General features: G+C 47.3%; 1 pseudogene; it reads left to right on the top strand.

Annotated features, from left to right (window-relative positions):
* Nucleotides 1-857: 857 nt before the first annotated feature.
* On the top strand, nt 858-1,767 carry LOC143817691 (actin nucleation-promoting factor WASL pseudogene; annotated as a pseudogene).
* The last annotated feature ends 12,369 nt before the right edge of the window (nt 1,768-14,136 follow it).

The following is a 14,136-nucleotide window of genomic DNA, read 5'->3' as shown; positions in this document are numbered from 1 at the left end:
CACACTGCCAACCCAATGCCAGAACACTGCCAGAGCCCACCGCAGTAATGGGGAGAGAGCCGAGAGTCCTGTACAGCTGATCGCTGCACGTAAGCCTGAGGGCCAGAGAAGGGTGCAGAACTGTATGCCGCTGCTCTCGGTGCCGGACATTGCCACGCCACTCGACTGGGACCCTGACAGTACCGCAGAATTGTTTTCATTGGCCACATTGAATTATGGACTAAGGGCTCAGTGGAAGGTACCGGAGACTGACCGCTGCCGCCAGAAGATGGACTATCGTTGCATGCAGGACCACATTGGACAAGCCCCGCCCCGGCCGTTGTTGGCGTTACTGACTCCCAAGCATCATCTGCGGCCTGAGGAACATCTGACCCAATAAGTGTTTGAAAGAACTGCCTTTACCTTATTCATTATTCATTAACTCTGCAAAGCCATTACAATTTAACTGTTTATTCCCTCATTTAACTGTTTGCCTCCCTGCGTGGAGTATCCCATTGTTAAATTAAATTGTTAACCCTTGTTCTGCCTCTCGTGCATCACTGCATCCTGCAACCTGCTTACACTTGGCATAGTCGGCAGGACAGAAGCTGAAGGCAGCCACGCACCACTGATTATAGCACGCACGCACAATCTTGGCCGCACAGCGCATCTCTGCGCGTTAACTGTGGTCAGGAGCGTGTAAGTGTTCTAGCCATGCGCACTGGAGTTCCAGCTGCGGCCTGCACTGCCAGCTAGGGAGGAAGCGGCAGTAGCAGATCCTCCCATAATACGACGACAAGCGCCCAGGCAGGGAGCGGCTCTGATTCACTACTTAGCACTGAGGTAGAGCTGCCGTCCACAGGGAGGACACAGACAGGAGACATGAGCAACAAGAACCACCGGCAGAGCAAGCGGGTCACCAACAGCGGCTCCAACCTGCTTACTGAGCAGGAGAATGACACCCTGTACAACTACCTGGGCAAGAAGTGTGTGACCATTAATTCAGTTGTAGTTCAACTACATGCCTCAGACCGCAATTCTATGTGGGTGAAGAAATGCTGTGGAGTTGTATGCCTGGTGAAGGACAATCCACAAAGATCATATTTCATTAGAGTGTATGATATAAAGGATGGTCGGCAACTCTATGAACAAGAACTTTATTATAACTTTCTATATAATAGCCCAAGATGATATTTTCACACATTTGCTGGTGATGCATGTCAAATTGGTCTAAACTTTTCAAGTGAATAGGAGGCAAAAAGATTACGGAAAGCGATAGCTGAGTTGCTTGCCAGAAGGCCTAAAAAATCTGATAAAAAGAGAGATCCTCCTTATGGCCCATGTCTTCCCATGGCAATGGTTGACATCATACATCCTGAAATCGCCACTCCGAGATACAGTGCACAAGTGAATAGTAGTCGGCAGGATGCAGTCCACAAGCGCAGAGATACAGCAGACCAAGCAGCCATGGGTGCCCCAAGGGCCAGCTTGCCATTGGGGGCCATGCTCAGCAATCTCCCAAAATTCACAGGGAGTAATTCACTGCTGTGGGACTGGACTGAGTGGGTTAAAGGCATGTTGAAGATGCATCTTGTAACCCCTGCTATACAGGCAGAGATTGCTCTGATGGCCCTGGATGGTGAGGCTAGGCATACTGTAATGTTTGGCCCCCCTCATGAATGGGACACTTTGAACAAGGTGTTACAGATTTTAGAAGAGATGCATGGGGATCCCACCAATGTTGGAGAGTTGCGGATGCGATTGCTCAGAGGGAGAGGGAGTCAGTGACGCAATACATTAATGCGCTACAAGAGGTGCACGCACATATTGCCCGACAGGATGAGTGTCAAGCTATGCGTGAGTGCCTGCGTGCTAAACCGCATATGACCCTCCTAGAAATTGGGGCAGAAGCGCACGTAAGAGAGCAGGGGACAGCAGCTTTGGTAGGGATGATCCGGAGTGGTGAGGTGCCTGCCTCGTCTGCGGCTGAACCAGAGTGGGCCCGAGAAATCCAGAAGGAAATACAGGAAATGCGGGAAGAGTGGTCCAGCCTCAGAAAAGCCTCCACTGCAGCCTCGAGTATGCCTATAGACAGGACTGAATCTGAGTCCTGCTTGTTCGTTGAACACCACCAGGGGTTGGGACAACCCCTTGCAGAATGGGATTCGATTTATTTTGAGTGTGCAAATGCCAGACACTATGCCCGAGGGTGTGTGAGACAGGGCAGTCCCTACCTCAACAGCTGTTAAAATGAGTGGGCTCCATGGCTGGGGGACGCCACCCGGAGGCAGAGAAGCTAAGGAGGAGAGAAGGAAATCCCGAAAGTTTAATTTCCCTGAGCCCCCTCGTATGGGCTGAAATGGATGGTCGATCTGTCCGCTGTCTAGTTGATACTGGTTCCCAAGTGACCACGAAGCCAGAAATGTATTTTAGATGTCATTTTCCTGAGGCGACGTGGCCCAAAAGGGGCCCAGTGATCAAGTTAATGGCTGCCAATCAGTTGCCCATCACGGTCGCAGGGGTGGTATGGATGCAAATTACAGTGTGCGGCAAAGATGTGGGCCGGAATGGAGTCGTGCTAACCACCGGAGAAAACAGCAATGGACCTCCAGTGACTCTGGGATTGAATGTGCTAAAAGAACTCGAGACCCTCCTAATCAGTGAATCTCCGAACGCATTTATGGACCGGTGGAACCCACGAACGCCCAATGGGAAGGTGTTTCAACAGTTGATATGGGTCGCCCAGGCCCAAGAAATGTTGAGTGAAGGAAAACTGCTAGGAAAGGTGGTGGTCCCCGCCTTTGCTAAACTCATTTTACCACCTGGTCAGACCGTGCTCACTCTGCCTGTACGAGCTTGCAAGCCTCTTGAAGGAGTGGAAGTCCAGATCGAGCCAACCGTAATGGACCAAATACCACCAGGACTCCTCATTGCTCGAACCTTAGCCATCGTTCATGACGGCAACGTAGTGATGCGGTGTGTCAACCTGGTGGAAGACAGTCTTACCCTCTCGCCCAAGAGTGAAGTGGCACAGGTGCTGGGCATGCCCGAGGAACTGACGCAACCAGAGGCCGTCCAGTTGCAGTGAAACAATGAGGTCCGTGGACTGTAGCCTGTTACCTTTGCCCCAGAGCACTCGACTGGAAGCATGAAAGAGGGGCATCGGACCCTGGAACAAATGTGGGCTGAACTGTTGGAACTCTCCCCACAACAGGTACAACAAGTGGAAGCTATGCTAGAGCATTACCAGGATGTCTTCACCCATCATGCGGATGACTTCGGATGCACAACAGCTATAACTCACGAGATACCCGCAGGAAGTGCCGCACCGATCTGGGAGAGATATCACCAGATTCCGCCCCAGACATATCAAAAGGTGAAAGAAATGTTGTCACACATGCTGCAGAGTGGAGTCATTTGGGAAAGTTCAAGCCCGTAGGCAGCTCACATCGTGCTAGTGCAGAAGAAGGATGGGACCCTGTGTTTTTGTGTTGACTACTGGCAACTGAATGCCTGTACAGTGCAGGACTCTTACCCCCTACCGAGAATTGAGGAGTCGTTGTCTGCCCTGGGAAAAGCTAAGTATTTCTCATCGTTAGATCTGGCCACTGGATATTGGCAAGTGGCCATGGCTGAGCAGGACAGGCCGAAGACTGCATTGATCTTGCCCATGGGGTTGTTTGAATTCAACCGAATGCCCTTCGGTCTTACTAACGCACCTGGAACCTTTCAGCGACTGATGGAGCAGTGATTAGGAGAGCTGAACTTTGAGGCTACCCTCATTTATCTGGATGACATCATTGTCTATGCAGCTAAATTTGAGGAGTATCTCCGACGGCTGGAGCAGGTGTTGAGTCGGCTGCAGAAGCACAGCCTGAAGGTGAAGCCTCAAAAATGCCACCTTCTCCGCAAGCAGATCGAATATCTGGGGCATAGTGTATCCACTGAAGGAGTTAGGCCTGCTCATGAGAAGATAGCGGCAGTCCAGGACTGGCCCACCCCGAAGACGGTGAAGGATGTTCGGGCCTTTCTGGTGCTTACTGGGTACTACCAAAGATTCGTGAAGAATTTTACCCTTATCGCCAATCCAATGTTGGAATTACTCAAGGGGGTACCGTCAGGGGGGAAGAATCGGACCATCCAGTGGGGGAGCAGCCAGGAAAAGGTCTTCCAGGCCTTGAAGATGGCTCTGCCTGAAGCTCCAATCTTGGCCTATGCCGATTTCTCGCAACCTTTCATTCTACACACCGATGGATGTCTTCCTGATCTGGCGGCTGTGCTCTCACAAATGCAAGAGGGGAAAGAACAAGTGATTGCCTACGCAAGCTGATCTCTCCATGACTCAGAGCAGTACCCCGACAACTACACTTCCTTCAAACTGGAGCTGCTGGTATGGGCAATGAAAAGTTTGCTGAATACCCGTCGAGGTCCGAAGTCATGGTGCGAACCGACAACAATCCTTTGGATCATCTGGAGAATGCAAAACTGGGAGCCCTGGAACAAAGATGGGTAGCCCGCATGGAGAAATATCGGTACAAGATCGCTTATTGAAAGGAAGCTGAAAACACACATGCTGATGCTCTAGCTAGAGTGACTCATGAGCACCCAGGCCGTGATTGGGATGAAGTTGGAGGCAGAAGAAATTCCTGGCTTCCGGCACTTTGCCAGGTCGTTGGCGGCGATGCAGGGACAGATCGTCGAAGCGTCCGGGAACAGGTGCTGGGACGACCTCGAGATGACTGGGTGCAGCTGCAGCAGGAAGATAAGGAACTTGCTCAGCTGAGACAGTGGGTAGCTTTGAAGTGGCTCCCCAGCCGAGATGAAAAAGGTGCCCTGTCCCTAGGGGCTTTGCAGATTCTCTAACAATGGGAAACACTTCATTTGTTAGATAGCTTGATGTATAGAAAAGTGCAGTTGGTACGTGAGCTGGGGACCACCTGCAAGTGGTACTCCCCGAGAAGTTGATCGGTATCGTGGCAATGGAGGCCCATGAGGGGGGGGCTCACTTTGGTCAGGAGAAGACGCTCCGGTGGCTACAGAAGTTGGTTTATCACCCTCGCTTGAAGATTGCAGTAGAGGAGGAGGCCTGTCAGCTATGCCGAAGCTGTGAATTGGCTAAACCTCCGGGACAGAGAGCTCCCACCCAGACCATAGTGACTTTTGCTCTCTTATAATTGCTGATGATGGTCTATTTGAATGTGGGCCCCCACATCTTGGCTGAACATTGTCTAGTGATGACTGACCACTTTACCAAGTTCGCTGTGGTTACTCTGACCCGAGATCAGACTGCCGAGTCAGCTGCACAAGCTATCTGTTGAGACTTCATCCGGGTGTATGGTTGCCCGAAGAGAATTAATTCCGATCAAGGTGCTTGTTTCCAAGGCCAAGTGATCGAAGTGTTACACTGTCTATACCAAATTGAGAAGTCGAGAATGACGTCCTATCATCCCCAAGGGAATGGAGCCTGTAAACACTTTAACCAGACACTGATTCAGATGCTGAGAACATTGGAGGAAGATCGGAAAGTGCGTTGTGATTGAATCAGTCTGCGTCTACAAGAATCGGGTACACCGCACAACAGGATACCCCCCCGTATAGCGTACTATTTGGGTAGAAAGGACAAGAAATCACCGAGCTGAAACCAGAAGAAGACTACCCATGGATGGGGGTGTCTTCCTGGGTCTGAGAACATAGACATCGGTTGCAGACTCTCCACCAGCTGGTACAGACTAAGTTCCGAGAATTCGAGCACCACGAAGCACGCCCCTCCGAGGGACAGCTCTTAAAGTGTGAGATAGAGTGCTGGTCTGGGACAAGAGGCCACGGGGCAAGCTGGAATACAGGTGGGAGAAAATTCCATATCTGGTGAAACGCCAAGTTGACAATGCTGGCCCAGTGTATGAGATTCAACTTGAGGGTGAAAAAGAAGCGCCTACTTGCATAGTCCACCTCAACATGTTGCGTCCCTGACGTTCGTGGGACCCTGAGGAGGAGGAGAGTCAGTTCCCATCGAGGCACCTTGCTCTCCGACTTTTGACTACGATGAGGAAGAACCAGTTGCATCGTCTTCAGACTTGGAAAGCTTACAGGCCACCAGTCCAGGGGAAATATGTCATCCAGAAACAGCTGTTCCATTGGAACCGAATGCACGTCCGCCTTCCACTATCCAACCTAACTTCACCACTCAACCTGACCTACGCCGCACTGAACGGATGACTGCTGGAATACCCCCTAATCATTATGAATAGGATCAGTTTATTTGGCTTTGGATTGCCATAGAAATGGAAGAGTGCCAACTAGTGATGAGCGAATGAATACATGTGGGGATTCCCTAGCAACCAGGCAACCCCCACGTGTACTCAGGCTGGCTAATAGCTGTAAATCATTCATCTGCAGTGATGAAAACTAAATCTCCAAACACTAACAAATACTCAGAGATCACCCGAGCGTGCTCGGGAAAACCCGAGCAACGAGTATATTCGCTCATCACTAGTGCCAACGTCTACTAGAAGAACTCTTGCCTGTGGAACCGCTGATACCTGTGCCAAACCAGGTCCAGAACTGCCAAGGCTGCATCCCATGTTGTCCGGGGGAAAGCAAAAAGGCTTGGACAGGTTCCCTGACCAGGAAGCTGGGGGCGTAGTTAAAAGTAAAAACACGTGTAGCATCGGGCAGTTTCCCGACAGCAGTGACAGAGGCAAGGTGCATGTGCAGCATGCTCCACGGTGTGCGCAGCCAGGCCGTAGTGACACACTGCCAACCCAATGCCAGAACACTGCCGGAGCCCACTGCAGTAACAGGGAGGGAGCCGAGAACCCTGCACAGCTGATCGCTGCACGTAAGCCTGAGGGCCAGAGAAGCATGCAGGACTATATGTCGCTGCTCTCGGTCCTGGACATTGCCATGCCGGGACCCTGACAGTACCGCAGCCTTGTTTGCATTGGCCGCATTGAATTATGGACTAGGGGCTCAGCGGAAGGTGCCGGAGACCGACCGCTGCTGTCAGATGATGGACTACTGCTGCCTGCAGGACCACATTGGACAAGCACCGCCCCAGCCGTTGTTGGCGCTACTGACTCCCAAGCATCATTTGCAGCCTGAGGAACATCTGACCCAATAAGTGTTTGAAAGAACTGCCGTTATCTTATTCATTATTCATTAACTCTGCATAGCCATTACAATTTAACTGTTTATTCCCTCATTTAACTGTTTGCCTCCCTGCGTGGAGTATCCTACTGTTAAATGAAATTGTTAACTCGTGTTCTGCCTCTCATGCGTCACTGTGTTGAATAGCAGGAACGTAGGATGCAGTGATGAGCTGGAGGCAGAACAAGAGTTAAAGGGTTTATTACAAGGGATACTCCACGCATGGAGAGAAAGGGTTAAGAGTAGTGATGAGCAAGTGTACTCGTTGCTCTGGTTTTCCCGAGCACGCTCGGGTGGTCTCCGAGTATTTATGACTGCTCGGAGTTTTAGTTTTCATTGCCACAGCTGAATGATTTACAGCTTGTAGCCAGCCTGAGTACATGTGGGGGTTGCCTGGTTGCTAGGGAATTCCCACATGTAATCAAGCTGGCTAGTAGCTGTAAATCATTCAGCTGCAGCGATGAAAACTAAATCTCCGGGCAGTCATAAATACTCGGAGACCACCCGAATGTGCTCGGGAAAACCCGAGCAATGAGTACACTCATCACTAGTTAAACTGGGCATTGTGTCAGGGTAAGAACGAACGGTTATGAAACAGGTAAACTTATCAGTCTGGTGGTTTCTGGGCTGTGGAAGCTTGAAATCCTACAGCGGCACTGTAAGTGACGACTGAAGTCTGTGGCCTGTTCCTGGAGGAAGGTGATGCACTGTCTCCCGACAAAAGCGGCGTATCCTGGTTCTCCGAGGTGAGGTCCTGGGTTACCGGGAAGACGAACGAGAAGTGAAGCAGTCTCTGACACTGCCGGAAGGTGTCTCTGCCCAGTGGTAGTGACGGGGGTGCAGCTACTCAGCTCTGGGTGATTAGCCTGGTCAGGTTCCGGCCAAGCACTAGCGGCAGACAGTGGAACAGTGCGGGTAAACCCTCAGTCGCAGGGGTGAGCAGGCACACCTATTTACATCCTTCATGGTCAGTGTGTGCAAGGGCGGAGTAGCTGCAACGCAGGCCTTTACGGTCGCGTAGCCCCACGGAGAGTGAGTCAACCTCCTGCTGTGCGCTTCCCGCCAAGTCTCTCCTGCACACCGTCCCTTTTATCCCTGACACGCCCCCTACAGATGAGTGCAGAGGTCTGTCCGGGTCAGAAAACTTTACCCCCAGCAACAATGGTGACAGCCCCGATAGTTCCGGAACCGACACGAGAGAGGCATTACCGGCCCGGTCCATCTTCCTACAACTGCATCCTGCAATCTGATTACAGCTGCACAGGTCCCAGCTTGGCAGTGATGGGGAGGATACTTTAGCAGAGGATGAGGAGCAGGAGGAGGGGGGAGAGGTAGTGGAATATGAAGAGGTGGAAACATTGACAGAAGTTGGGCCCACTATTCTTGGCGTGGGTAGGATGTGTGATGTTCCAGTTTGCGCCTTTGTCCCACCCTCCACCAGGCTCACCCAGTGTGCCGTGACAGAAATATATCATCCCTGTCCACAAAAACTTGTCCAGGTGTCTGTTGTTAGGAGGACTTTCCTGGTTACGGCGTTGGTGAGAGCACGGTTCAGATTGTTTAACACATGCTTGTGTAACGCAGAGACGGCACACCGGGCAAAATCGTGGGGAAAATGGCCTGGTGCATGCTTGGTAGCAGGTAGCAGGAAATGTTTGGTCTACTGCTTTGCATAGGGCACTAAACGCAGATGGCAGAGTGGCCCAATAGAAGCCTCTCATCAATGCAAGACATATGAAAGCCTGTATAGAGCTTGCTAAAAAACACATGAAGGACTCCCATACTATGAGAAATATGATTCCCTGGTCTAATGAGACAAAGATTAACCTTTCTGGTGATTATTCTAAGTGGTATATGTGGAGAAAGCCAGGCACTGCTCATCACCTGCCCAATACAATCAATTCTGAAAGTGAAACATGGTGGTGGCAGCATCATGCTATGGGGGTGTTTTTCAGCTGCAGGGACAGGATGACTGGTTGCCATTGAAGGAAACATGAATGCGGCCAAGTAGAGAGATATACTTGATGTAAATCTCTTCCAGAGTGCTCTGAACCTCAGACTTGGCCGAAGGTTCACCTTCCAACAAGACAATGACCCTAAGCACACAGCAAAAATAACAAAGTAGTGGCTTCAGAACAACTCTGTGACCATTCTTGACTGGCCCAGCCAGAGCCCTGACCTAAACCCAATTGAGCATCTCTGGAGAGACCTGAAAATGGCTGTCCACCAATGTTCACCATCCAACCTGACCGAACTGGAGAGGATCTGCAAGGAAGAATGACAGAGGATCCCCAAATCCAGGTGTGACAAACTAGTTGCATCATTCCCAAGAAGACTTATGGCTGTACTAGCTCAAAAGGGTGCTTCTACTCAACAGTATTGAATACTTATGACCATCTGATATTTCAGTTTTTCTTTTTTAATAAATTTGCAAAAATTACTACATTTCTGTTTTTTTCAGTCAAGATGGTGTGCAGAGTGTACATTAATGAGTAATGAACTTTTTTTGAATTTACCAAATGGCTGCAATGAAACAAGGAGTGAAAAATGTAAAGGGGAATGAATACTTTCCATACCCACTGTACAAGTGTGTGTATTTCTGCATGTAAAACTCAAACTTAATACAGAATAAACCATGATGTTTTCAAAATGTTTCCATTTTAATCATTTGCATATAATTAACATGTCTATCCATCCTATGATTTTCATGACTCCATATATTTTCCGTCTTGATGTTGTAATTTCAGTGTTGAGGACTGTATTTACAATTCAGTGAATCTTGGATTTCTCACAAATTTGGTCAGCTTATACACTGTCTAAATGGTCTAATTGTTACAAATACAGACAAGAAGGTCTTCAGGTTTCACAACTGTCTCAGGAATAAACTGTCTGTGTTGCCCACAGCGATGTTCATTTCTCAAGGTTCCAACTCACCGCACAATCACGTTTAAGTTGTACACAAAGTAAAACTTCCTCTTCCAAACCTGTGAAGAACAATTAGACATCTAAAGCAATGAAGTTAAAGCAATATTTTGGTAATATTTCATAAAGATGGAAAAACCATCTTTTCATGGAAGTAGATGCTTAACCCCCTAAGCCCCGAGGGTGGTTTGCACGTTAATGACCGGGCCAATTTTTACAATTCTGACCACTGTCCTTTTATGAGGTTATAACTCTGGAACACTTCAACGGATCCCGGTGATTCTGACATTGTTTTCTTGAGACATATTGTACTTCATGATAGTGGAAAATTTCTTTGATATTACCTGCGTTTATTTGTGAAAAAAACGGAAATTTTGAAAATTTCGCAATTTTCCAACTTTGAATTTTTATGCCCTTAAATCATAGAGATATGTCACACAAAATACTTAATAAGTAACATTTCCCACATGTCTACTTTACATCAGCACAATTTTGGAACCACATTTTTTTTGTTGTTAGGGAGTTATAAGGGTTAAAAGTTGACCCGCAATTTCTCATTTTTACAACACCATTTCTCGCTCCCAATTTTTTATTTTCCCAAGATTACCAGAAGGTAACCCGAAGAAATTGTACTCCAAACGTTGTTGAGCAATTTGTCCTGAGTACGCTGATACCCCATATGTGGGGGTAAACCACTGTTTGGGTGCATGGCAGAGCTCGGAAGGGAAGGAGCGCCGTTTGACTTTTCAATGCAAAATTGGCTGGAATTGAGATGGGACACCATGTTGCGTTGGGGAGCCCTCTGATGTGCCTAAACATTGAAACCCCCCACAAGTGACACCACTTTGGAAAGTAGACCACCTAAGGAACTTATCTAGATGTGTGGTGAGCACTTTGACCCATCAAGTGCTTCACAGAAGTTTATAATGTAGAGTCGTAAAAATAAAATATAATATTTTTTCACAAAAATTAACTTTTCGCCCCCAATTTTTTATTTTCCCAAGGGTATCAGAAGAAATTGCACCTCAAAAGTTGTTGTGCAATTTGTCCTGAGTACGCTCATACCCCACATATGGGGGTAAACCACTGTTTGGGTGCATGGCAGAGCTCGGAAGGGAAGGAGCGCCGTTTGACTTTTCAATGCAAAATTGGCTGGAATTAAGATAGGACGCCAATTTGGAGAGCCCCTGATGTGCCTAAACATTGAAATCCCCCACAAGTGACACCATTTTGGAAAGTAGACCCCTTAAGGATCTTATCTAGATGTGTTGTGAGAGCTTTGAACCCCCAAGTGTTTCACTACAGTTTATGATGCAGAGCCATGAAAATAAAAATTATATTTTTCCACAAAAATTATTATTTAGCCCCCATTTTTTTATTTTCCCAAGGATAACAGGAGAAATTGGACCCCAAAAATTGTTGTGAAATTTGTCCTGAGTACACTGATACCCCATATGTGAGGGGTAACCACCGTTTGGGCACAAGGCAGAGCTAAGAAGGGAAGCAGCGCCATTTGGAATGCAGACTTAGATGGAATGGTCTGCAGGCGTCACATTGCGTTTGCTGAGCCCCCAATATACCTAAACAGTAGAAACCCCCCACAAGTGACCCCATATTGGAAGCTAGACCCCCAAGGAACTTATCTAGATGTGTTGTGAGAACTTTGAACCCCCAAGTGTTTCACTACAGTTAATAACGCTGAGCCGTGAAAATAAAAAATCATTTTTTTCCACAAAAATTATCTTTAACACCCAGTTTTGTATTTTCCCAAGGGTAACAGGAGAAATTGGCCCCCAAAAGTTGTTGTCCAATTTGTCCTGAGTACGCTGATACCCCATATGTGGGGGGAAACCACCGTTTCGGTGCATGGCAGAGCTAGGAAGGGAAGGAGCGCCATTTAGAATGCAGACTTAGATGGATTGGTCTGCAGGTGTCACGTTGCATTTGCAGTGCCCCTGATGTACCTAAACAGTAGAAACCCCCCAATAAGTAATTTACACCATATTAGAAACTAGACCCCCAAGGAACTTATCTAGATGTGTTGTGAGAACTTTGAACCCCCAAGTATTTCACTACAGTTTATAACACAGAGCCGTAAAAATAAAAATCATTTTTTCCTACAATAATGTTTTTTTTAGCCCCAACATTTTTTATTTTCGAAACCCTAACCCTAATCCCAACCATAACCCTAACCACACCCCTATCCCTGACACACCTCTAACCCTAATCCCAACCGTAAATGTAATCCAAACCCTAACCCTAGCCCTAACCCTAGCCCTAATGGGAAAATGGAAATAAATACTTTTTTTAATTTTTTAATTTTTTCCTAACTAAGGAGGTGATGAAGGGGGTTTGATTTACTTTTATAGCTGTTTTTTTAGTGGATTTTTATGACTGGCAGCCGTCACACTCTAGAAGATGCTTTTTATTGCAAAAAATATTTTTTTGCGTTACCACATTTTGAGAGCTATCATTTTTCCATATTTTGGTCCACAGAGTCATGTGAGGTCTTGTTTTTTGCGGGACGAGTTGACATTTTTTTTGGTAACATTTTCAGGCATGTGACATTTTTTAATCGCTTTTTATTCCAATTTTTGTGAGGCAGTATGACCAAAAAACAGCTATTCATGAATTTCTTTTGGGGGGGCGTTTATACCGTTCAGCGTTTGGTAAAATGGATAAAGCAGTTTTATTCTTCGGGTCAGTACGATTACAGCGATACCTCATTTATATCATTTTTTTATGTTTTGGCGCTTTTATACGATAAAAACTATTTTGTAGAAAAAATAATTATTTTTGCATCTCTTTATTCTGAGGACTATAACTTTTTGATTTTTTCACTGATGATGCTGTATGGTGGCTCGATTTTTGTGGGACAAGATGACGTTTTCAGCGGTACCATGGTTATTTATATCCGTCTTTTTGATCGTGTGCTATTCCACTTTTTGTTCGACGGTATGATAATAAAGCGTTGTTTTTTGTCTCTTTTTTTTTTTACGGTGTTCACTGAAGGGGTTAACTAGTGGGACAGTTTTATAGGTCGGGTCATTACGGACGCGGCGATACTAAATATGTGTACTTTTATTGTTTTTTTTTATTTAGATAAAGGAATGTATTTATTGGAACAATATACTGTATATATATTTTTTTTTTTATTTATTTAGGAATTATTTTTTTTTTACACATATAAATATTTTTTTTTTTTTTACTATTTTACTTTGCCCTGGGGGACATCACAGTAAAGTGACAAATCACTGATCTGACACTTTGCTGTGCACTGTGTCAGATAAGCAATCACACAGGCATATCAGGGAGGCTTCCCGGCGCCTGCTCTGAGCAGGCGCTGGTAAGCCACCTCCCTGCAGGACCCGGATGCAGCCCCGCAGCCATTTTGGATCCGGGGCCTGCAAGGAGGAGACGCTCGGTACAAGGTGAGCACATCGCCTTGTACCGAGAGTCTCAGGGAAGCCCGCAGGGAGCCCCCTCCCTGCTCGATGATTCCCTATGCCCCCGGAACGCTGCGATCATGTTTGATCACAGTGTGCCAGGGGTTAATGTGCCGGGGGCGGTCCGTGACCGCCCCTGGCACATAGTGTCGGATGTCAGCTGCGATAGTCAGCTGACACCGGCCGCGATCGGCCGCGATAATGGAGTACAATATGAAAAATATTTTTTAAAATGTTTGGTATTTCCATTATTAATCACTAGGGGGAGCAGCTACTGCAACTAGCTCACATTACAATTGCAGTAAATGTGTGCTGGGTGGTCAGCACACATGTGTGTGATGTCACTCCTCCCCTTCTGAGTGTTTGCAAAGGGATAAGAGAGGATGAAGTTTAGAATCACAGTGCGGAGCCATTTTATTGGTGACTGCCAGTGATACTGACAAGTAGACAGCATCACAGAGTATGGATGGCAGCACCAATTCTTAGTTGGTGCTGCTCTCTGTATCAAAGTATGGAGTTTATCATGTTGTCATGACACAACTGTCGAGTGCCCCGACCAAGGGGCTCCTTTCCTGTCCCTAACACTAGGGGGTGCCCTAGCTTGCCCTGTTCCTTGGGATACTTCAGATGGCGAAGATGCCGA

The sequence above is a fragment of the Ranitomeya variabilis genome, chromosome 3 (assembly GCF_051348905.1).
Source record: "Ranitomeya variabilis isolate aRanVar5 chromosome 3, aRanVar5.hap1, whole genome shotgun sequence".
Lineage (NCBI taxonomy): Eukaryota > Metazoa > Chordata > Amphibia > Anura > Dendrobatidae > Ranitomeya > Ranitomeya variabilis.
This window is presented reverse-complemented; position numbering and strand designations above follow the sequence as displayed.